At 30.4% G+C, this 27,630-nt stretch overlaps 1 long non-coding RNA gene and 1 pseudogene across 1 annotated transcript; one reads left to right on the forward strand and one right to left on the reverse strand.

Annotated features, from left to right (window-relative positions):
• Window positions 1–2,421: 2,421 nt before the first annotated feature.
• On the forward strand, window positions 2,422–3,995 carry LOC126906527 (uncharacterized; annotated as a pseudogene).
• Window positions 3,996–19,079: 15,084 nt separating this feature from the next.
• On the reverse strand, window positions 19,080–21,608 carry LOC126906550 (uncharacterized). Its single transcript, XR_007704275.1, has 2 exons — window positions 21,047–21,608; window positions 19,080–19,849 (listed from the first exon to the last, which is right to left on the reverse strand). It is a non-coding gene; the product is annotated as an uncharacterized LOC126906550 (long non-coding RNA).
• Window positions 21,609–27,630: the final 6,022 nt, after the last annotated feature.

Consider the following 27,630-nt stretch of genomic DNA (forward strand, 5'->3'; position numbering starts at 1 on the left):
ACATTACAGAGATTGCGATATTTCTGTATAAAATTATTTTAATTCATTAGTTATTTGCATATTCAAAGATGATCTGAGGGTGTCCAGTTACTTTTACTAAACTAATAGAAGGATTTTGAAATTTTTTATACAGAGTAATCGCAATTAGGTAAGATACTTATTTTCAATATTTTCTAAGAAAATATTGAGGAGTTTTATATTTTTATGAAGAGAAAAAATTTTTAGGTTCAAAAAACTATAATAATATGTAGTTAAATCATTTTTCTTTTCGTCCTTTCAAGGATAAAAATCCATAACTGATTTTCTTAAACCGGAATCCTTATTTTTAACTTAATAATATCATAAAAAAAAAGTTACAAACAAATCTTGTTATAATTTATTTTATCCAATGAATTGTTTGCGTTTTAAGATTATTTAAAGTAAAAATTTATCATTTGTATGATTTTATGATATCAGTGGCAGAAATCTGTTTTAATGATCCATAAGTTATTTATTATATATATAATAAAGTCAAGTAAAATGCGTCCGATTGATAAACAATTGGTATCTTATTTTTTATGTCTTAGTGAATAAAAAAATTGATTTATTGGACACTGTATTTCTAAATAAGTGAAAATTTGATCTAAAGTCGCTTAACTTTAACATGTCTAGATAAGCAATTGTTCAGATAACAAACATAATAATAATATAATTTGTAATTTTTTTTTTATTATATTAATTAAAAAATAGTGTCCCATTTAATTAATGTAAAAGATTTTTATCCTTGAAAGGATCTTATATATATTTAGACATCTAATCATTTTTTTCTTTGATAATCTTCTTTAAAAATTATTCAGGTTACTCATACTGTGAGTGTAAGTGTTTACCATCAAAATGTTAAACTTATGACTGACGAAGCTTCATTAAAATACGATTTTGTATACTTGCTTAAATCAATAGTTTGTGATATGAATAATTATTTTTGTATGATGAGTGAATGTTCCAATTATCCGAATGTGAATCATATAAAATATGAATACATTTTTTTTTATGAAACTATTTCAAAAGAGCTTTATGATGGACCAGAAAACATTGATTTTAAATAATGGGTCAGTACTGATCTGGCAGAATTAGTAACAAATATAAAATGTATAGAAGATTTTATTGTATATTTAATTAATACAATTATTAACTAAAAAAGTACCATTTTATTTCTAAGATTCAATCAAATTCTTTAAAACTAAAAAAAGAAACATTAGAATCCAATGAGTGTATTGCTTTGGAAGATTTTTCAGAAAATTATAATTTTTTAGTACAGGATGAAATTCAAAGCTTCCAATGGGTTTTTAAACAAGCCACTCTTCATCTCTTTATTTATTATTACAAAATAGAAAAAATAATTAAGTGTCTATGTATATGTATAATTAGTGATCACATGGAACAACATAATACCGTTGCTGTACATATATTTCAAAATCACCTTATACAAGACATTAAATTAACAGCTCCATTTATAAAAAAAATCACTATTGTAGTGTAGGTGCAAAAATAAAAAAACTTTATTAATCTGTGTTATCATATTGATAAAATTAAATATAAAATTTAATATGCGATTTAAATTGTGTAAAACTATTCTCGGTACTAAAGAAAAACACAGAATTGTACCAATTAATAACAATGTCATAAGAAGTTTTAAGACATCATTAACTGATATTTATGAAGATACAATATTCCAACTACAAGATTAAAACCAAAATTATTTATATTTTATATTGCAACTAAAATGAAGAATAAAATAATTATAATTAACACGTATCCAATAGCACGCACTAGCAATATATATATAAGTACAGTTTTACAATAAACTATGAAGAAAAGAAAACCACTCGTAACAATTCGAACAGATTAGCTAAGTATTACGCGAATCAATTACGATTGTGGTAATCGGTCGTTTCGTTTTAGTTTAAAGGATTAACACAGCTATATAAGGGCATAGGTAAATATTGATTTTACCAAGTCGCATCCGAAGACAAACTTAAATCGAAGAAAAAGGTGCACTACAATAACGCTAACTAAAGCACAAACCAGTTAAGGTCAACGTCGGAAAACGAACAGAACGCAATATCCGGAATCCATACTCGGCGGCGGCCCACCCGATGACAACCGATTGTCATATTCAGGGTAGTGCAACTTCCTTATGGGAGATTTTGACCGCGGAGTTTCATCGTACAAACACTAGTGTCGTGCGCGTTCGCTCATAGTGCACCACATGTGCTTAAATTATATAGTATCACTTATTTGCTGATTTTTTTCTTTGGAAAGCTTGTATATATTGTGTACTTGTATACTTTTGATCTCGTGACAGCTATTTAATATTAAATACGTATTAGCTTTGTTTATTTTAACCCATAATTTTTCATTATGCCCAAAAACGCGTCGAAATGTGTCGACCAGGGCTGTAAATCTAATGGTAAGTATTATACATTTTTATACTGAATTTATTTTGGAAAAACCACTATATTAAAAACTATAATACATATATACATATATATACAGGTGAACCGAATTCGGTAAATCACTCATTTTTTCAGAAACTATCAAACATTTTTAATTTTTATAAATACAAAAAGTTATTGAAGATTGTAAAATGCTTCCAAGACTCACAGATTGTCATGTTTTGCCTGACAAAATTCCTAAAACGAAAGTACGGTATGCTGCACAAGTGTTTAGCCAAAGAGTATCATCAATTATGTCTTTTTTAGCTTGTAAGTATGGATTTTTATGAATCATTATATAAAATATAATACTTTTATATAATGGCTTGTTTTTTCAGCTAAATCTGTAATCGACCCTGGAGCAAAAAATACAGCAGAGTTGTTTTTGTTTTTTGATAAACTGTTTGATTCATTAAATGGCTCATTCCACAAAGTTGTAGATGGTAAAATGTATCGAACAGCTGTAACAAAGAATTCGGTACACCAAAAGTTATGGGAAGACAGTCTTAAAGTATTATCAACTATGAAGTTTATAGGGAAAAATGGAAAAGCTGTAAAAGTCCCTACTTTAAGCAATTGGAGTACAACCATAAGAGGTGAATTACCTAATATTTTGGAAATTAATTTAAAATGTAACGTCTTTAAATATTATTTTAGGTTTTCAAACTTTGTCAACATTGTTAGAAATTAAGGGAATAAAATCGTTACTACCTAGGTATTTAAACCAGGATTCATTGGAGTTTGTTTGGCGGAGCCAAGAGTGTTAGTTGTCAAAATCCTACTTGCAGTCTATTTATTTCATCTTACAAAACATTACTCCTAAATAATCTCGTGTCGCCACATTCTCCTGGATCTAACTGTGAAGAGTTTACAGAAAGCAGCCTGTTGACTTACAAAAATTTATTTTCTTTTGATCAAGAAAACTCCAACCAGCCAGTACTTTCATATGATATAACTAAACAAGTAATACCTTGCACTGATAACATCACTCAAAATCTTAAATTACTCACCCACACTTACATTGCTGGATTTATCATAAAAAAACTGAATAAAACAGTATTTAAAAATTGTAATTCTTGTTTAAAAAAGCTTTGTTGTAACAATACATCCAACGATTTTGAACTAATAAAAGTTAGGGAATATCAACCAACTCGACCATCACTTAAATATATCCTACTGCTAATTTTCGAGTTTTGGTCCATAATATTATTGATTTTAAATAACAAATGTTTACCGTCTGTCAGTCACCACCCAAATATTAAATCTTTTTTATTGAACAAAATAATGACCAGTTTTGATTTAAATGTATTACACTGTTCTAAGCACGAAAAAAATATTGAGGAAGAAATTGCTGTATGTATTGTAAAATTATTTTTAAATCATTGGTGCACTGAAATTAATAGAATATTGTCAGGGAAAATTCAAATGAGGTCCAATGATAAAGACCCTATAAAAAAGTTGGCAAGTATATGGCATTCAAAACATTCAAAGAAAAAATTAATCCAAGGCAAATTTAATTAAATAGTATACCACATTAAAACCAATAAGTTTTTGAGTTTTTTTTTTTAATAAATTAACAAATAATTTATTTTAAAGATAGTATTATATATATATATATTATTATGAAACATATGTAATTGTTATTTTAAATGAGACTGATTTATATGATTAATATTTAATATTAAAATTTTTTTATTGTAATAATTATGTAAAAAATAAAATATTTTTATGTTAATTTTGTACATTGTGTTTTCATTTGAAAATATAAAAGAATATAAGTAGTACCATAAATAAAAACAAAATTGAAGTCCCATCGCATAGCTACACTGATTTAGTTCGTCGTACAAACACTATACTACTCGAGCGCTAAACGCAGTCCAAATAATTAACACGGCAGTTGCCCATCTATTATAGTATACTTGTCTATGGTCATATTAAAAGCTGGATGGCTGATATCGCGAGACACGTGTGAGCGCCAGCCTAGAGCGAAGGGCGGTGCCGTGTCATAATATATAAGTGTTATATATACATAACAATATTAAAAATATTCTCAAAAAACGTCTAGAAACATTGACGAATAATATCTGTATGCAATCTATGTGTACGTATTAAATTATATATAGATAGACTCATTATGATATATCAGAAAAATATTATCTAATTATAATAGTTACATTGTGTATGTAATATATAACATATACAATATATAAAATATAAATAACAATATAATATTTAAAAAAATTACAAAAGTTTGGCTTGAAAACAACAAATAACTATTATATTGTTTTTTACCGATTTTCTAATGCTAAATTTTGCATGTTACACTTTTTTTTTCAAATTTTTATGGTGTATTAAGCAGATACATTATATTCCTCAACAGAAATAATGCGCACCTAGAATATCTGTATTTTTNCTTTGAATATTATTGTATCAAAAGCACTATATAAGCATGTGGTAAGAAAATCGTTAATCGAAAAGGAGCAGTCGAAGAGTCTTCAATCTGTATGTGAAAAATTTGAGGTTCAGCAGCTTATTGGATAACAGCCTTGAACGAGCTATTAGCTCAAATCAGATGTTTAGGAGCTCCACCCTACTTTGTAACATTTAACTCAAATGATGTCAACAGGTTACATCAACGAAAAGCTTTGATAATAGTTGATGGTAAACCAGATGTTGATCCTAATACACGCTCGACATTCACGAGACTCAAAGACTTATGGAAAAGTACCTAGTAATTTTGAGTCGACATTTCATGGTTTGAGTAAATGCTCTAATGAAATTTATCAAAAACAATTATGACGTATTTGGCGGCTACGTGAAAGACAATTGGTGGCGTATTGAGTTCTAGAATAGGGGCAGCCCTCGACTTTATATGGTGATTTGGATTGAAAATCATCCAGAGTTTGACTCAAAAGAAGGGAAACTTCTTCTNGGCAGCCCTCGAATTTATAAGGTGATTTGGATAGAAAATCATCCAGAGTTTGACTCAAAAGAAGGGAAACTTCTTCTCGATCGTAACTGTTACTGTAGAATGCCTACAGAATAAGATCCAGAGCTTTACGATCTAGTAAAGAAATGTCAAATGTATGCCGATGAATTTGATATATCTGACATACTTGTACAAAAAATAATACCACTGAAGATGCCGATTTAACTTTCCACGTCAAGAATGTATTGAATTGTCATGAATTGTGTCTCATCCTTCAGATGATTTTCTTCGTAACGAAGGTAGACTTTGTTTACTTAAGCGTCAAAAGGAAGATGTGTGGTTAAATAATTACCACCCGGAGTTATTAAGATTGTGGACAGGCAACATGGATATTTAGCCGTGCGGATCAAACGAAGCGATAGCGTACTATATAGCAAAGTATCTATCGAAAGCAGAACCTGAAGGGGTAAATTCTGGAATTGCACAAGCAATATAACAAAATAAACGTGAAGAGACTGATATTTCACGCTAACTGTTCAGGATATTGTAGCGTTACGCTACAGCTTTAGTACCGTTTGTCAGTTGCAAGGAAGTCCACTGGACTGCGCTGTTTGATAACTTTTATTCATAAGAATATAATATTTATATAATATTTTTTATTTAATTATATTGATAATAATGATAGTAGACTCTTTTATGTTACATATCAGTCCAAAAGGGAACTCGCAAATTAAATAAGATATTAAAATACACATTTATTCATTAGAAAATATTAAAAAATAAATAATCAGTGGGCGATTGGTCTACACTACTTAGGTGGTGACGGGTAGTATAAAGTACACCTTCACTGCTTGAATCATCATTCTTCTTGTTCATTATTATGTTTAATAACTATTTATATTATACTAGTGATTGCAATATTAATTGCCGACTAGTTTACGTACATACACCGCTCACCGAGTAAGTTTCTTTATTTCTTTCCTTAAATCTTAATATTTAATATATAGAAATTACAACGGTGTTTGTAACAACGCGTTACCAACCGTGATCAAAATTGTATATATTTAAGTTCTTTACTTAAAAAGTTAGTTTAATCTTCAACGTCGATCATCATAACCATCGTGTTATCACCGTGATCAAGATTACTGGCTTTTTCTAAATATTCCTTTTAATCCTTTCAACCCAACCAACCGTGATACAATAGGTTATACTTCTACTTTCACCTTAAATTAAGTTTACTATTTAAATTGATTATTTGAACAATTTGTGTTTTCGTATTATTGATGAATTTAAGTTAGTAAACAACATATTTAAAAGAGTACTAACGTAGAAACGTTTCAATATGTATGAAGATTCTTCATGAACGACAAGTATCGGCTGCAGAATGTGCGTATAATATACATGTTGGAAGCGAAGTTCGCACCCCATTGAAATAATATACGCTCTCATACGCTGTTTTCAATCAACTAACAACTCAGAAGTTCACATTAACTTATCTATATCAAGATAACTATTAATTTTAACTTCTCNTGTAACATTTAACTCAAATGATGTCAACAGGTTACATCAACGAAAAGCTTTGATAATAGTTGATGGTAAACCAGATGTTGATCCTATTACGCTCGACATTCACGAGACTCAAAGACTTATGGAAAAGTACCTAGTAATTTTGAGTCGACATTTCATGGTTTGAGTAAATGCTCTAATGAAATTTATCAAAAACAATTATGACGTATTTGGCGGCTATGTGCAAGACAATTGGTGGCGTATTGAGTTCTAGAATAGGGGCAGCCCTCGACTTTATATGGTGATTTGGATTGAAAATCATCCAGAGTTTGACTCAAAAGAAGGGAAACTTCTTCTCGATCGTAACTGTTGCTGTAGAATGCCTACAGAATAAGATCCAGAGCTTTACGATCTAGTAAAGAAATGTCAAATGTATGCCGATGAATTTGATATATCTGACATACTTGTACAAAAAATAATATCACTGAAGATGCCGATTTAACTTTCCACGTCAAGAATGTATTGAATTGTCATGAATTGTGTCTCATCCTTCAGATGATTTTCTTCGTAACGAAGGTAGACTTTGTTTACTTAAGCGTCAAAAGGAAGATGTGTGGTTAAATAATTACCACCCGGAGTTATTAAGATTGTGGACAGGCAACATGGATATTTAGCCGTGCGGATCAAACGAAGCGATAGCGTACTATATAGCAAAGTATCTATCGAAAGCAGAACCTGAAGGGGTAAATTCTGGAATTGCACAAGCAATATAACAAAATAAACGTGAAGAGACTGATATTTCACGCTAACTGTTCAGGATATTGTAGCGTTACGCTACAGCTTTAGTACCGTTTGTCAGTTGCAAGGAAGTCCACTGGACTGCGCTGTTTGATAACTTTTATTCATAAGAATATAATATAATGCATTTTTTATTTAATTATATTGATAATAATGATAGTAGACTCTTTTATGTTACATATCAGTCCAAAAGGGAACTCGCAAATTAAATAAGATATTAAAATACACATTTATTCATTAGAAAATATTAAAAAATAAATAATCAGTGGGCGATTGGTCTACACTACTTAGGTGGTGACGGGTAGTATAAAGTACACCTTCACTGCTTGAATCATCATTCTTCTTGTTCATTTTTATGTTTAATAACTGTTTTATAATTTTTTTATATTATACTAGCGATTGCAATATAAATTGCCGACTAGTTTACGTACATATATTAAAGTTCTTTACTTAAAAAGTTAGTTAAATCTTCAACGGTGATCACGATTACTGGCTTTTTCTAAATATTCCTTTTAACCTTTGCAACGGTGCTCGTAACAACGCGATACCAACCGAAATACAAAGGGTTATACTTCTACTTTCACCTTAAATTAAGTTTTCTATTTAAATTGATTATTTGAACAATTTGTGTTTTCGTATTATTGATGAATTTAAGTTAGTAAAAAACATATTTAAAAGAGTACTAACGTAGAAACGTTTCAATATGTATGAAGATTCTTCATGAACGACAAGTATCGGCTGCAGAATGTGCGTATAATATACATGTTGGAAGCGAAGTTCGCACCCCATTGAAATAATATACGCTCTCATACGCTGTTTTCAATCAACTAACAACTCAGAAGTTCACATTAACTTATCTATATCAAGATAACTATTAATTTTAACTTCTCTCATTCTTACCTACTCTCCAATTAATACGATGAATAAGAAACCAACTGAGCTCACATCCGAGACAAACCCCGCTGGTATCCAACGTGGTCATCCCGATAAGCAACGGAATCAAAAAGCTCTCGGAACGCTCACCAATTTAAGTCTCAATCCGACAAACCAAAAACACAGTCGGATTCGAAATCCAATCTACCCGCTTTAATCAACAAGCCAATTAGACTACATGACAGTAATCATGTCGGACCATACGTAACAAATCCATGCGAAAGTGTTCGCTGTTCGCATCGAATATATATGGCAGTACGCGAGGTAGCCCCCATACTGATGAGAACAATCTTTCAAACGTAATTCTGCCTGAATATAACGATAGTTATTATAGTAACCTCGCTCCTCCTGGCGAAGGTGTTGACGACAATATATATATCTTATACGAAGGAATTCCTTGAATAGGCGTTCTCGCTGAAGCAGTTCGGAACTCTATAAGTAATGCTCCTACCGGCGCTTATCAATCTCAAGTGACGTATATGGGTCTCCAGCCCAATAGAAACTTGCTTGGTTTAAGACCTTTAGGCGCTAGGCGTAACGAACCAGTCGCCAACCAAAACAGTCATGGGAAGTAATTAGTAATTAGTAACAAACTTGTTAGTTGCGACTGACTGTTTCAGTAGGTGAACAGAAACGTACGCAATCGAAGCGGCAACGACAAAAACAATTGTTGATACGCTAGAGCGCGAATTATTCTCACGCTTCGGATATGTGCGCGTAATTTTATGCGACAACGACAAATCGCTGGTGTAGAAGGAAATGATCAACGTGATGAACCGGTGGTTTGGTTGGGTTGGGTCCCGTCAGATTAGCGGATCACCTAGGGAAAGGAGTGTTTTTAACAGACCAAGTTCCCCAGCGAAAAATTCACGTCTCATGTATGAAAAATGAAAAGAAATTACTATGACACGTAAGACCACAAACTGGCTGACGGATTGTGATATTTATATGTTTTTTTATGTCTGTTTCAGCATGTACAACAACAGCGACCCCAACCCAACGTCCTGACATCACCGCCCCTAACTTCTTTACCCCACGACGGCCTCTCCCCCAGCATCCGCAGCGCGCGGTCCTCACCGTTCGAGCAGAGCGCCGCTAGAAGCGGTACAGAGAATACATGCCGAAGCGTTGGGGAGAGGTCGTCGGCGAGACGACACCCGCCGACCCAACAACATCAACCACGAAAACAACAAACACAACAACCGACACGGCTACAGCACCAACGGAAGGACCAACCACAATAGAAGAACCGCTGACGGAGGAACCTATTGTTGTGTTATCTAACTGCGTTGTCGCATCTAACCTGTACAACATAGTTCAATAAAGACACTCATACCACACACACGTGATCTATGTTAATTAATATTATATAATATCTTATTTTAATATTGTTCTAATATCGTCAATAAGAGAAGACGAAACATGGCGCAGTCGGTATTTTAAATAATACGGTAATAATAATAATAATATTTATTATAAAAATATCCGTAATAATGACGGATTATGAAAGGCCCGAAAAATTGAAACATGACGTACAAGCCAATTTCAAATTATTCAGGCAAGAAGTAGAGATCTACTTCACGGCTAACGAAACAACGAAAAAGACAAAGGAAATTCAAGTCGCCAGACTGTTGAACCTGATGGGTCCTGAAGCAAGAAAAATATACTTCCAAATTGAGGAAAATATAGAGGAAAAGAATGTAAGCGCAATACTTGACGCAATGGAGACACGGTGGATACCAAAGCGAAACTTAGTAATGTCACAGTTCAAATTTTTCCAAAGAAAACAAAATCAAGTAGAACCATTTGATAAATTTTATACGGATTTGAAAGAATTAATAAAAATATGCGAATTCAAAGATGCAGAAGAATAATTACTAACAACACAAATAATTTTAGNTAATTGGTGAGCCCTTAAATACTAGTAGCCGGCGAAGCGGCATAAAACAAAATAGTTAATCTCAGTTAAAACAAACAATAAGTAACATTAAAAAATAATATAAACTCAAATAAATAGATGAAGCTGTTGATGATGACGAGTGGACTGTATGAGATCTTGTGGTAATGGTGTCGATTATCTGAGTATGACGAGTTAGAGTGTAGATGCACGTAATGGCAGATGAGAACAGACAGCGAAAAAGCGACTACGGCTGGTTGGGTTTGGAATGTAGACAAAAATGATGCTGACATTATACGATTGGCCTAACTACGATTTCGACACTGGTCTCCTACTACAACAGGCGAAGTAGTTACTGAAGAACTGATAAAATTTAAAGCCATTCACCGTTTTTCTTTTTTAGCTTCGATGAGAATATTGGTTTTACTATGATACACTTTTTTTTTTGTGTGTCTGTTACCACTATTTATAGCTCTCACCGAACCGATTTCTTTTAACTGAATACATTTTAAACAACTACATTTATATTATGGTTACTTCAATTTAAAATTTGTTTTAGGGTGCGTTTGTTTATTTGTGCTGTATATATTTGTGAGCCACACAATTAGTCAATTTCCTCACAAATGTAATACTTCTATATTTATTTTTGTAACAATTCAATAAATTTATAATACAGAGTGATTCGTTCATATTGACCACTTATTATTATTATTTTTCGAAAAATAAAAGAATTTTAATTTTTTTAATTTAATTAATTTTTAATATTTTGTAGGTTTATAGTCTTATAGTATAATTTTTTTCTTTTTATGTCAATATGCATATTGATAAAGATTAAATGTTAGAAAATTATCTAGTTATATTTTGCTGCCTGCCTATAAGGTGTTCCAAAAATTAAACAATTTATGTTTGTTTTTCATTCATTTATCAGCTACAGAATAATTTACAGTTATATGTTATATTAACTCTATTAAACCCGTTTTATTTTTATAATTTACAAGAATACAATTCATATGAATTGTGTTCTTGTATACTATAATTGTATATTTAATATGGAAGGGAATGCATTTTGTTTGATAAACGAGTGTTAAATATTCAGCCTTTTAAAGAATTTGACACATATAAATAAATGTTTAAGATAAATATTATATAAGTTTAAACTATAAAGTATATTCTATTTTATTTAGGTTTCAGATGTATGTTTCAAATGAACATTCAGATCTGGTTGATTTTCAAATGTGCTTTATTTATTTATTCAGTCCGTATAAATGAAAAGCCCATGTGATACAAAATATTTTTTAGTTACATTAATATATATGAATAAACAAAAGTAAAACATATAACATAAAAAGAAAAAAAAACTTATCGTCTATCTTATTTGTATTTTTTAGTTAAATAGAAGTATTTTAAATTTAGATATTTTTTTTTTTTTTTTTGAGTTTAGTAGCACAAAATAGCTTTAGTAGCTAGTCGTTCAGCATTTGTTGCTAAGCTTATGTAGCTTGAACGTATACTGTTAGGCTTTTGTTGCGTTAACAAAATATTTTGGTTAATATTCGTTAATATTATTATAGTTTTTGTAACCCGATTTTTAAATTTCTTTAATAGGCAAGAGTTATTTTCGTTCTTAATTAAAAATGGCTTATTAATTAAAATAAATAAAATTGCACAATTAATTTCTTCTGAATATCCCAATATTAATTATAATAATTTATCAAGGAGCCATAGTTGAGGAGTTAAGGAAATTTGCATTGATTTTTTATTTTGAACATTAAAACATTAAGAACATTAATACAACTTAGGTTAATTCTTTAAAAAATGAGAATTCTACTTTGCGCAAACTCATTACATTTATAAGATCTAATGGACAAGAAAGTGTTACATCAGATTTATGTGACTTGAGTAACTCTATAAGCAATTATAGGAACATTTATTACTAAGTTCTCACCACTTATATTACACAAGTTTTATTCCCATTTACTTAATTCGTAATATATATTAATTAGCGTAGAGGGAGATGCTGATGTGAGAATTCTACTCGTCTGTAGCCCAAAGCTACTGACGTCGAACTAACAAAGGGCAGTTGTGTTTGAGTGGCCGTTATAAAATTATATTAAAACTCTTGAAAATTGTAGGGATATATTTTATGTCAGCTGTCCACAAAATTCTGTGGATAGTTCATCGAGTAATATTGAAATGTCCGATAGCAATGTTACGATGTCGAGTACAACCCACCCCATTTAAACCTGATAAAACAACTATGTATTTACGTACTTCAATAATGGACATTTCACTAACACAATATCCTAAGAAGTATTATACTAGTAATGAATACGTTACAGAAAATAGTTCTGATTTAGTTGTCTCTGAAACTGAAAGTACACTGGTATCTGCCCAAGTAAACAAGTCTTGCTGTAAAAAAATCTTTTAATAGGAAATTGAATTTTTAAAAATGAAGAAACTAATCACCTTAGCACTCAAGTAAAAGACTAGGGTAATAATAATGTTACACACATTTATAAGTGTCCAATGTGTAATATTGGGTTTACTGCGCTCTACTTGAAATGCAGACACATCATAAATGAGGTATGTTATTACATATAACTTTACTTAATTTCTTTAAAAAAAAAAATATTCTTTTCAGCATTATGTACAACATTAAAAAAATGATATAATCATTGGTACCATCAATCAAAACGTTCATACAAATAATTAGAAGATGTGCCAACAATCAGACTAAAATCAAGGAAGCTGTATTGGAAGACAGCCAAAGACCTAATATCATCAGGATTTGAAAATAAAACGTGTTGGAGCGATGAATGTACTATACCAATCAAAATCAAAAACTTGGTCGCTGATCCCAATTAAGGAGTTTTGAATATGGAACTGTCTAAATACGACTGCCGTGCTAAGCAAAAACAGGATAACTCCAATATTAAAAAAAAATTTTTTTTTTGTTTCTATAGGTAAATTTAGCTGTTTTACACAGACTTTTGATGTAAAAATAGCATATTTCCTATTAAAACCCATCTAAAATTGAAATATAAAATAAGAAAATATACGGTAAGTTCTATATATTTGATGTTTTGAAAGCGAAAACACGGTAAATCCAAGTACTACTAAGCAAAAACTTGGTATATCACATAAAAAATAATGAATTTACCGTCTTTTGACTTATGTTTATACATTGAGGAAAAAGGGTATCTTGATTTACTGTTAAAAATGTTTTTTTGGGTTCCTGAAAAATCATGATGACTGGAGTTATCCTGTTTTCGCTCAGCACGGCAGACGAGTGGTCCGTACTAAATCGCCTACGAAAAGGCCATGGCCTTTCCTCAGATATGTTTAAATGGCGACTACGATTTACCACATAACGCGACTGCGACAACGACATTATAAACAATCACATTATTTACACATATATACACATTATCATATAATAAATCACATTATAACAGAATGTCAATTGACGAAATTCAACCAGGTATCGAAGGAATCAACACCGGAGGCAGTTAAACGGATAAGAGAACTGAACGTGCACCTGTTAACTATTCATGTTACATAACATACACATCAAATTATTTTATATTTATCTATGTTTAGTCATGTCCCAGAGGAAATGATCCCGGTAAAAGTTCCTGGGAGTAGTTACTTTCCCGGAAATTTTCTTTAAGACTACTTATCCAACATTTCTCAATATTACTATTATTATTTTTATGTGACGTATCATATTGTTTATTGTCAAAATGAATGCAGTATTTTCATGTAATAATAGTGCCCCTTTATTACCAATATAAATACATTTTTTCCTAAATATAAATTAAATGGGAAAATACAACCTTATCGCATACAGCAACGTGTGTGTCTTACTTGTTCGTGGTTTATAAATATTTCCTGTACAGTATAGTGACTCGAGACNAACAAATAATACAAAAATACTATGTGTATAATAATAATAATTATTGGCCTGTTATTACTTGTTCGTGGTTTATAAATATTTCCTGTACAGTATAGTGACTCGAGACGTGTTCATTGTTTTACTTCTTTACAAAATTAAATTAGCAGATAGAGCATTTTACTTTTACTTTAAAATCTTAAGTGGTGTTAACTGTTTTAAAATGACAAAAAATCCAAATTGTATAAAAATATTTAATTGAAGTAACCAAAAAAAAAAAACCAAAACTGTGAGGCAATATAAATTTTGCAATTTAATAAACACAGTAAAAAATGCAATAAAATATGAAAATATTAATAAAAGTATGCGAGAATGCACCACTTCAAATGAAAGAAGATTAAAATGACAAAAAAAAGCACCACTATTAAGCGCAGATTATTCAAAGAGGTAATTTTCTAAGATATGACACAGTTAAAANTTATTCAAAGAGGTAATTTTCTAAGATATGACACAGTTAAAAGAATCATAAATCTCTGACGACTATTAAAATATATTATTAAAAACCTTCAATTTTATTTGGACCATCATCAACCATCTATCTCACAGACTGTATCATTTGTACGTTAGAGTACGCCATTGTCATTACAAAATAATTCAATGCCCACAGAATTATCTATATATTAGTGTCCCAGAATTTTGAAGTTATGTAAATGCTTAGTGCATACCCCCTCAAATTTATTTCTATACATATAAAAAAGGACACAAAAATTAAAATAAGGATAATGTTTCATATAAAAATTGTTCAAATTTTAAGTAATTGATAAAATTTTCATTGGGGCGATCTTTTATTGATTTAACATGATGAATAATTTTTACAAAATATATTAGTATTATTTCTTAATTTCGTTCATCATCTGGTATGCTACTACAAAATTTCTTATGAAGTACACGGCGATAATACTATTGTATTTTCTGCATATGGAGTAAAATTTTTTTGTTATATTTAAATATTTCCACAAATCATAAAAGATTACAACTCATGATAATGTCATTTTATAGACACGACTCCATATAGTTTACTTATCGAAAGAAGTTTATTGAAGAATAATACTTAGTAATGTTAAACTGTCGATTAAAAAGTCAATTAAATTATAATTAGAACAATATAATTAACCTTTTAATAAAATATTATTGAATTTCCAAAAATTTATTAAGTAAAACAAAGTAGTAATTAATTTATATTTAATTTGTTAAAAAATATATATATATATATATAAGCTGCATACCTATAAACTCAATATTTAATATAATAAAATAAAATAATAACTAAAAATAAAAGTATTTTTCGGGTATGAAACATATAAATTCGACAAGCACCAATAAACTAATTTCTTCAACAGAACTACCATATTTTACTATTTCTTCACTCATTTTATACTTTTTTATATAATTATTTTTTTTTTCTTTGAAATTATTGTATGTCATAAGGAATGTATATTTCAACAGCGATTAAGTTCTCATATAAAATTTCAATATTTGACAAATTGATCCACAAAATTAATAACGTATTATAGATATTTCTATTTTGTAATTTTATAATTGTATTTTTTTTCAAATGCGCGTACCTGCGGCATCACTTTCCGTTGATGCTAGCTAGATACAGCCCGCCATTTTTTTCTGTGCAACTTTATAAAACGCGTACCAGCGACAAGACTTTTTGTACAAGTAGGCCAGGTACTGCCCGTCTTTTTATCATGTAAATAATAAACACATTCTTGTTACACCAAATACAAATATTAAATTGTGTGCAATAAATTTATTAAAAAATTAAGAGAATAACAAATCCAATAAGTTATAAATTGAAACAAAAAAATCCAGTATTAAAATGCTTGTACAAAATTAAACGAAAACCTTTAAATACTTATTTTTAGTCATTTAAGAAAACATCAAAGCATTTTCAATAATATTTTTGAATTTAAAAATTTTTTATTATTTGGTATGTATACAATTACTTGATTGTTAGTTTTAAAAGATTTGTTTGACACTTTAACAATATTATTCATTATTATTATTATTCATTTATTTTAAACTATTGATAGTCAATTAAGCATACTTAAATATTATACTAAAATTGTGATGAGGCATAAAATAAATACTTAGAATACAGAATCAAAGCTTTTCCTAAAAATTTATTTGCAATTTCTTCTTTATTTTCTTCATATAAGATATAAATTTAGACATTTCAAATAACAAAAATATTTAGTTTTTTTTATTTATTGTATTCTAAATACTTAGAAAAGGAAAAACAGGTACAGTTGTCTTAATATTAACCGATTTAAAACAAAACTACGTAGACGCACAGTCTGCATAAACACTATTGGTCTGAGAAACATGGATAAGATAATATTTCAAAGAAATCTTTCAATAAATCATCAATAACTGAAGAGAAAAATTGGCAAAAATTAATAAATTAATAATGAGTCTAACATTTGAAGATAATACAAAAGTTTAAAACAAAATATGAAGACGGTATTAAAACAAGAGCAAAACTGTTCAAGGCTGTTTATTTAAATCACAATTAATTTATATTTTTTTATTGTCACTGTTTTACTAAATATTTTATATTTGTTAAAAAATACACTCGTCTTAAGTTTATATATTATTATATACTCTTATGTTAAATTATTAACACGCTTATATTAATTTCACTTGTATGTGATGTGATGTGTTTGTAACTTTCCACGCGGCAAGTGTTATTATTCTCGCGTATCTCGTCGTCTAGACTAGTCGTCGTAACGCATTCACCCCACCCCGCTCAACAATTCACCAGAAACACTAATCAAGTATAATTTTATATTTTTTTGTTTTCGTACCCGAACAGGCGTGCGTGACATTTATTATATATATATATAAACAAATTTTTATTATGACTGACCAATACCACCCGTATGTAATGCGTCTTACGTATATATATTTAGATATTCCTATGGCCGCTGACGCCGTTTAAACCTTAGATATAACGTTCCCCCCGCCCAAAAAACAAGGCTATAACTATTGCATGATACGTTTAAAGTACTTATGTCGCCATACTATATATATAAGTATGTATGTATATATCTTCCTACAGCCGCCGCATCTGTCTCGTGTACAACGTTGTGTCCACTGTACCCATAGCAATAGGATTGCCGATGCGACGGTAGACATTTATTTAATAACATTCGCATAATCCGTATGACTATATAAGCACCAGCCAGAAAAGTTTCCTTTCGATCAAATTCGTCGGCCTTACCGACGGACCGAGACATGCCATCCGTCCGCTGCCGGCCAGTGGACGCTTATGTATAACTTACTATACTAATTATTCTAAAATCCGTTTCATACGATTCCGTCAAGTACGTACGATGTGTACTTATGGGGACGCGTACCTTAAAGAAACAATGGGGCTGATTATGCAAACAAGTGATATATTACATAGAACAAATAAAAAAAAGCCGAAAAAAATAAAATCTATAATTATTGAACAATTTTAATAAAAAGATTAATAAATGTAAATAATAATATTTCAAAATATATAAAACTAAAAATATATAAATCTAAAAGAAGTTTTATGTAACTTGATTTATACAAATAATACATTTTTCATAAAATAAATAATATAACTTAATGAATATAAATTCTCAGAACAACAATTAGAGCCATTATAATTAGTAGTCAATACTGAATAATTGAAAATTATTAAAATACGAATGTAATATAATAGTTTAATTAAATACTTGTATTTCAATAGTCGTTGATCCAAAAAATAATTTGGGTATTTTTTTAACAGTTCATAGTAATAAGATTAATTCTATGAATGTGTACAAATTTCAAAAAGAATTTAAAAAAACATTTACACTATTCACTACTTATTGGACATCTAACCTAATAACCATTTAAAACCTTTTAAAAGGCACCAGAGATAACCAAATTTTGATATTAATATGATAAAACAAAAATTATTTATGAAGTATGCTAATTAATGACATATAATCCAACAAAATAATAACAGTGTCGTAGCAAGAGTATCAAAAGTACGTAAGCAAGCAGTAATAATATTTTTTTAAGTCATTATAATACATACTACTAGTTGTGAATATTTGACGTATTGTTTAAAAAAATTGGCCAAGTGAGAGTTAAAAAATGACACAAACAAAACCATATAGTAAAATATTTTAAAATAAATAAGAAATTCCTTTTCACAAAGTGAGACTACATCGGTGGTGTCCTTGATATTCATTGAAGTTATACAATTTAAGTGAGATAAAAATCATAGTTAGACTTATGTAAATTGTATAAAAATTACTATGACAAGTCCTAATTTTAAAATAAACAAATACAAGTATACAACTTGAACACAAAAATAGCAAGTTTTTTACCTATGACAACTATTATAAGTCGCCGGGACAAATATTTTTTTTTTTTATTAAAAAGATAGTTATTTTTGAGAGAATTTCCACTATTTAAGGAAAACGAAGGCAAAATTTTCAATTTATGAGGATAATATCTTTAACTAGATACTTATTTTTTATGTATCGTAGAGAAAAATCGGTCCATTGAGCTCAGAAAAAGTTGTGACAAAAACAAAAAAAAAATAAACACATCATGGTAAAATTAATATCTTAACAAATTCGCATCGAAGCCAAAATTGACCAGTGAAAGAATAAAATTATATACCTTACCTGAAAAAATAATTGATTATCATTTCACAAGTTTGTAAAAGATCTAGAAATTTCTGTCAACTAAATAACAACTGATGACAACGGAAGAACCATCGATTTATATTTCTAAGATAATCAATGAGAAACATTTTCTACTTAAGCTAAATGATAATATGGTACCAACTTAAAAATATATTAAAAGAAAAACTTTTAACATGTTTTAGCGTCATGCGACAACTTTATTGTCGTTTACAAGAAAGTCCAATGGACACCGTAGCACAGTAACTATTAGTCAGAAGATTATAATTTTATTTAATAAGATGTTACATATTAGTAAAAACAGGAATTAACGAGTTAAAAGATATAAATATAAAATATAATTATACTATAAACTATTTACAAAATACAATTAAGCTACACGACTCACTCACGTAGTAGGGTTTGGTAATAAGTACACCCCCTCTTTGCTTTCATAAAAAAAAAAAACCTAATTATTTTTAAAAACGATGCGGCTCACTATCTACAATCACATACTAACGCTTGTGAAAAATAGTTAAAGAATTGTAAATCAAAATTAATGAAAACAAATCCAGTCAAGTTACCTTCGCTCTCCGACCTGAAATATGTTCCGCTATAACAATTAACAATACAATTGTCGCTTCTCAAAATGAGACAAAATATCTAGATCTAATCCTTGACAAACGGCTAACCTGGGGTCCTCACCTTAAAGAAAAAAGGAAAAAATCAAATATTAGATTACATCTTTTTCGCCCTCTGCGAAGTCTAAAATATCTCTCAAGATTAAACTACTTATAGACAAGTCATTAATTCGACCAATATGGGCTTATGGAATACAAATTTGGGGACCAGCTAAACCGTCAACTATAAAACCAATACAGGCGATCCTAAATATCTCTCTACGAATGATTACAACTGCTCCCTGGTACATAACAAATCAAAACCTACATAAAGACCTACAAATAGACTCTGTTAACGAACTTGCTAAATTACATTACCTTAGATTCCACACAAATCTACACTCGAACTCAAATCCATAATAAAACGCATGCACTCGACCAATATCCCCGACGACCCTCCAAGATGACTAAAACGCAACTGGAATAGAGACTTACTAACATAAAATAACCACCTAAACATAACCAACTTACTTTAGAGGTGTTAACAAAGGGTGGCTTCCTTTTCAAGATATACACACCTTGTCATTGATTAGTCAAACAAAAAACTTATTGTACATATAGTTGTATAGATTGTTTTAGTAAAATGAAAAAATAATAAAAAAAATTTTCTCACTTTAAAATGTTAGTCTAGTGTTCGCAAAAATTAATAAAATTAAATATGTAATTCAGATCAATTATTAAATGAAGCAAAATGATTGAATGAATAAAATGAAAAATTGACATACATTTTGAACAAATGCTGAAACTGAAGGGTCATTTTCCTAAATTAAATACGATGCGAGTATTCAGATACCGCTTATACTCATTAAGCTGGTCCTAAGTTAATAGCAGAAAACAGATAGGATGGTCAGAACCAATCTTAGTATTGAGCCTTACAACCAAAGTAGTTGACGACGTAATAGATGAAGTTATCAACGATTAATATTTCTAACAATTGAAACAGTATGAAATTAATTTAGAAGAGCGTATATTGTAACAAGTTAACACAAATTTAATTCATAATATAAGCAATGTGCAAGAAAAACTTATTCCTTAGATACATATAAACAATACATTATTAAGAGTGAAAAATAATAAGAATAAATTTATAATAAGATTATTATTATTTAAAGAATAACATATAAAACAAAATATGCAACTAAATACTTAATTGGTAATAAACAACAATATTCGTGTGAATAGATTAATAAATTATTCAAAGTAATATACTGCTGTTACTCACCAAAAGAAACTGATTAATAGATGGACAATAGTGGACAGTCAGAGGTAGCTAATGAGGTCCAATTGGCCAGAGGATTGCTTACTCTTCTACGACCGATAGAGCTCAGTAAAACGACGTTATATTATTACGTGACGACGAGAACACGACTCAATTACGGTGCACACGCGACGTTTATGCTTAAAAGGAGGTATATTGAACAAAATTATTTATATATAAACATTAATGGGCAGGGACAGCGAACAACACGCACGAATCGTTAATGCTACACGTTGATCTGTAAGAACGCGTTTCACGTAAGAAAGACACTAATCCAAATAATGGCGGTTGACCGATGGAGTTCCCAGTACATTATGGGACCGGTCCAATCACAGTGCTTGTGCCGATAATATTGTGGTGGTAGGGGTAACAGTGTTACATAGAAAAACACGTCGTAGTTCACTGCGGTAATTACCTAGATGTGTGGAAATCCCAATCAACTCGTCGGCTACAACATAAACATGTTTCTTTGTGTTTCATTGTTGTCGGTAAATTACTTAGAGGGGTGTACCCGTAAAGGCAACGACTACGTGACGAACACGACGTTTTATTCAAAGTATAATGCAGAGATTTCTCCGAACTCCTTTAAAACAATGCTAATACCGTCGCCGGGTATTTCTAATGTTTTGTACCTAAAGCCGGATTCCCACGACTGTTGTACTTGTCAAGTACACCAAAAATTGTATACTTGTACAAGTTATAAATAAAAAAGGCCAGTGTATTAATCCTACGCCTGAATAAAATGCCAAGTACTTGACAAATACACAAGTGTGCACCAGTGAACTATAAGTGTAAACTCGTCTTTTAATTCCTTTGACATGTGTCGCATTTACCGACAATCCGCGGGAAAATGAATAAGTGACCAATAATTGTACTGGTATAGTGTTCCGACGGCTTGATAAGTATACACAAATGTCGAATATTTGGCATGTACACTAGTCATAACCCGGCTTAACACCTGAGGTAAACGCAAATGTGATATGTATATTTCCTAACATGAACAATATATGAATAAATGAGAATTGTCGAGTTTAAGCTGTATGAGCCATTCTAACAGTAAAACTTCATATTTTTAAAAGTTGCCAGAATTTCATGATATTAGATAAAAAAATAAACGTTAAAAATGTTTATATATCTGAAAATATTTACCAAAAATGAAGTCAGATGAATTTGAAAATGAAGTTTCCACCTCGCAATGTTTTTGACTAGTATTTTTATTTTTTTATTGTTATCTCATTAAAAGTTCCGAATTTTCAATATAACCTTGGAAGTTACAAGAGATGACTTATTTTATTTGTGAACTATTTTCTGATTTAAAAATATATGATATTTAAGTTTCGAAATATGTTATTTATTTTATATCTAATAAATAAGTTATTATTAAAATGTTTACAAATAATTTATTTTTATTTCTCATAAAAACAATTATAACCACCTTATTCCCCTCTCGCCTGAGCCACATCGGTCATTCACAATACCCTCTAACATAGTTTCTTTTAACTATCTAACATGCGCGCTTCCGTGTGAGTGTTGGGAGATATATGGAGAGTCTCTAAACCAAAACATACTTATATATGGATGAGAAGCTGTAGAATGTACAATAAATATAGTTAAAAAAAACTAAAAAACACGCTTTTAAAGCACATTGAACTAAAAAGTTCAAAATAATTTTTAAAATAAGCTTAAAACAATATTGAACGAAAAGTACTAGAATTATTGTGATAAAAGCGTCGGGCGCTAAATATACGAAAGATATGGCACGAAGGACCCACGCTTTTATCACAATAATTCTAGTACTTTTCTTTCAATATTGTTTTAAGCTTATTTTAAAAATTATTTTGAACTTTTTAGTTCAATGTGCTTTAAAAGCGAGTTTTTTAGTTTTTTTAAACTATATTTATTTTTTAGTTTTATATAANACTATATTTATTTTTTACTTTTTAGTTTTATGTTATGATAATAGTTACTATCAATATCATGGTTGTAACGGGTAACGGGAATACAGGGTTCGATTCCGGGGAGAGAGTCTGAGAAACGGCTAGTGACGAAAAATGATACGGGAATCATCCCCCGTAATCGGAATGAATACACCACATATCTCTTAATGAGAATAAAGCGTATTAATATATAAGTTTTAATAGTAATTAGAATATATATATACGTGTAAAGGGACTTAAGTACGTAAACGTATCATGCATGAGGTATAGCCGTGTTTTGTGGGCGGGGGAACATTATACACGAAGCATATACGGCGACAGAGGCGTCGGCTGTAGGAATATATAAATGAATATTAACATATACGTATATACGTATAAATATTAATATATATATGTATATATATATATATTAATATTAGCGGTGGCGGTAGCAATATAATGATCTTCGCATAATATCGCGGCACTTTTGCTGGCGTCGACAACGCGATGTCCGGCGTAATCCTCGGGCGTCAAAAGGTTAGCAGCGTAGATGACAACAGTCCNAGGTTAGCAGTGTAGATGACAACAGTGCGCGAGTGCGGATCGGTTTGTTGACGTCACTTTGACAACGAGAAGAAGACTACGGTATCATTAACGGCGGGACGTCGTCGGCCGTGTGGCGCTTGCTAGACTTTGCACCGCGGCGTATAACACGAGATGTTGGTCAGTCAAATACTCATAATAGGGCGACGGCTGATAAAGGTGGCACGAGTCGTGGGGCATTGTGTATAACGAAACGACGCGGGGCTGTGTCATGTACAATAAAAATTTGTTATATATATATATATATATATAATTGATGACACGCGCGCGTCTACGGGTTGGAAAATATTGTTGTCTACGAGTGGTGAGCGGGGTGGGGGCGAATGCGTTACGACAGTCTAGTCTCAAGGTCATACACGACGGGATCCGCGACATAATAACACGTGCCGCGTGGAATTACAAACTTACAACATACAAACAACATACATGTGAAACTAATATAAGCATGTTAAAAAACGGTCATTGGTCATTTTTCAGTATCTCAAAAATTACCGTTTTTTTTTTTGTAACTCATCCAATAATTGTAAAACCATTTTGTATTATTCATAATGCTTTAGTTTACTGACAAAAAAAAATCAATAATAATCGTGGTCAGATAATATAATAGAATGATAACTAATTTTTAATAAAATATTATATACTGACGAGGTTTCATTTACTGAGAAAGGGATTTTTAATCAACTTAATGCACATATCCGAACCGAACAAATTCCACACGCAATTCATGAATCACATCGTCAATATAAATTTTCCATTCATGACTAGTGTGGAATAATAAATGATTTCTTAGTTGATCCTCACATCCTACCCAATAAAAAGATAGTGCACAAGATTTTCATAATATTTTACGAAATTATTGCCCAATTTGTTAGAGAATATACCGTAAGAAGTATCCAACTAATTATTAGCAAGCAAGCTGGAGAAAGAGTAAACTTTAAATCAGAAATCAAATGGCCGCCGAAAAGACCAGATTTCAATCCACGTACATAACAAATATCTGGTATTTTCTAACCAATCAAGACATCATTAAAAAAATGAATACAAATGTGACATTTGTATTTAAAAAAAGTTGGTTGTTACATTGAATAATAAATTTGTAAATAAATAGTTATAATAAAATATCGATAAACACAACAATGGTTATTTAAATAATAACTACTAAAATAAATTATAATAAATATAGAACATTAACCTGATTTTCCTCGTTGGAAAATGAGCTAAATTTTATCTTTAAGATAATTTAGAACCATAGTATTGAGTTAGTTAAAATTAGTTTTATTACTTGGCTACAAGTTATATACTATAGATTATATAACAATAATAATAATGCTATACATTAATTATATAAACAGCATCCGTTATAAATAATAACACTAAATCCACAATATGCAGTGAGCGATTTTAAGGTAATATTAATACCTTAAGAAATGTCTTTTTAATGAAATCGAAGTAACAGGACGTTTGTTTCATTTTGAGCATTCATTAAACGACATATTGTCTTTAGCCTTTGATGGACAAAGGTTAAAAGAGCAATACCTAAATTACATAAAATCAAGTATATTAAATAATTTATCAGAACTGATGGGATTACCTTTCATAAAACTACAAGATTTAATTGAAACTTTTGATTTTTTGGATGAACCAACGAGGAAATTTATGAGTTTGTCAATTATATCAAAGTTACATTCATTTAGGTAAAGCAGGCTCGTGATAGTGACTAGTTTCTACAGCCTAAATTTCCTCCGGAAATGTGGAAAGTGTATTACTTTAGTATTAAATAACAAAAGACTAATAATGTTGAGCAAAATTATTGGCAACTTATCATGCAAATATTTGGAAGTTTTTAGACAATATGAAAAATATACAACAAGGAACGGAGAATATTGTCTTTTAAAATGAGAGGCGTTATAAACCATCACCGTCAAAGAAACACATAATAAGTCAAAGAAGAGTTGAACTGATTGTAAATAATTATGAGAGTTATAATGAAATTATGCTATACCATACAATCTAAAATATACAGTAAAGGAACAGCAGAGTGAGATGTATAAAGAATGACATATTCATTTATATTTTATTTTATTTGTATGACATTAAATAAATAACCATACATTGTATTTATTTATAAATTAGTTATATTAAGTTTTTTCAAAATATAATAATTAGTGATCTTAATAATGGTCCTATTTATTTGTTGAACATTCAATTTATAAGATTTAAATTAATGGGAAAAAAATTGGACCTACTATTTTAAATTTAATGCTTGTTAACCTTCAATAAAACAGGGTATAATTTATTATACAGTGGAACATTGTTTGTATAGTTGGGACAATTTTCGCGTAGTTATGATAAACATTTTTCGCATTAAAAATTATTAAAATTATAAATAAAAGCAAGCTACAGAAATCTTCTTAACAAACATTAATATAGTACGTGTTTGACCACCGTCCAAGACGCATGTGTTTTCCGTATTTTATAGCTTCCGATAGCAGTATACAATTTATATCATCATAACAACCATCGGGCAGGTATGTAACTTCTTATCTTATCCCGTAATTACCTAATAAAGCCGCCAGCGCACACCGGTGCATACTCCGATAACATTGCTACGGCAATTTTATCAATCATGAATTCCCAAGAACAAAATACACAATCTACACCTCAACTAAAAACCTTCGCTGAAACCACTGCCAACACTCAATTTCCAAAAAAAGAACAAGCCATCGTCTTAAACACTATTAATGACATACCTCAATTAGAATACATTAAAGCCCTCGGCAAAATTACATCAACAAAAAAAATATCGTTTGCATCTCGTATTTCCAATAATCGTTTCTGCGTGTATTTTACGGACAAATGTACCGTCGACGAACTAATACAAAATTTTTCCTGTATAACAATAAACGAACATCAAATCCCCTTTCGTCGTTTGGTTAACCCAGCAAAAAGATTTATTATTTCAAATGCTCACCCGATAATACCGCATGACGTAATCAACGAATACTTAATCTTATGCGGCATTCGAACACTATCGCAAATTACCTTTCTGAAAGCCGGTTTTCAAGACGAACTGGCACATATAAGCAGCTTTCGTCGCCAGGTATACATCCACCCCGAAGATATCGCAAATGTTCCTGGATCAATTGTTATCAGATTCGATAACACTGACTTCAGAATCTTTATAAATGACGACACTCTTACTTGTTATACATGTAAACAAACCGGGCATACCTCTAACTCCTGCAAAAATAATCCTAAAAATACCTACATCAACAATAATAGTAGACAAACAACAGATTTCGCGGAACATTTAACATCCGATGGCTCACATGATACAAGTATAACGGAAATAGATATATACGATTCCCCAAACAACGGAGACGTTTCAAACCTTATAAAACCAATTCAACCGAATAAACATATAGTCATACCAAACGAACCAATCAAAAGACCACCACCATCGCCTAGTAGCTCGTCATCTTCAGCTGCCACCTCTCACCATATCGACCAACAGGTTAATGATACTTTCGCACAGCCCAAAACATTAAAAGAAAAAATTTTAGAATCACAAAATAAATCCGACAAGCCACTCGATTCAATCAAAAAACAAAAAAAAAGCAATTCGCTTGAAAACTCCCACTCTAAACTCAGTGAAGGACTCAAACCAGTCGAAGGTCTTTTCTCAAATAATATTGAAATTCCTATATCACTTTCTCAATACATATACATAATGGAGAACTTCACAAATAAATCTATAAATATCCACACTCTGTGTGACGAAGTCTGTTTAGACGTCCTTACACTTCAAAAAATAACTGAACAAGTTAGACCACTGATAAGCGATAAAGCTACAAAAACCAAAATCACCAAACTATTAAATCTTCTATTTCAATCTCTTCCACTACAGTAACCATTCACAAACCTCCCCCTTCAAATCCCTGCCATAACAAACCTAAATAACCTAAATATGAGCACATTTATTCAATGGAACATCAATGGCTTCTACAAACGTTCAGTTGATATTAACCG

The sequence above is a fragment of the Daktulosphaira vitifoliae genome, unplaced genomic scaffold, assembly GCF_025091365.1.
Source record: "Daktulosphaira vitifoliae isolate Bord-2020 unplaced genomic scaffold, ASM2509136v1 Scaffold_5, whole genome shotgun sequence".
NCBI classification, from domain to species: Eukaryota; Metazoa; Arthropoda; class Insecta; order Hemiptera; family Phylloxeridae; genus Daktulosphaira; species Daktulosphaira vitifoliae.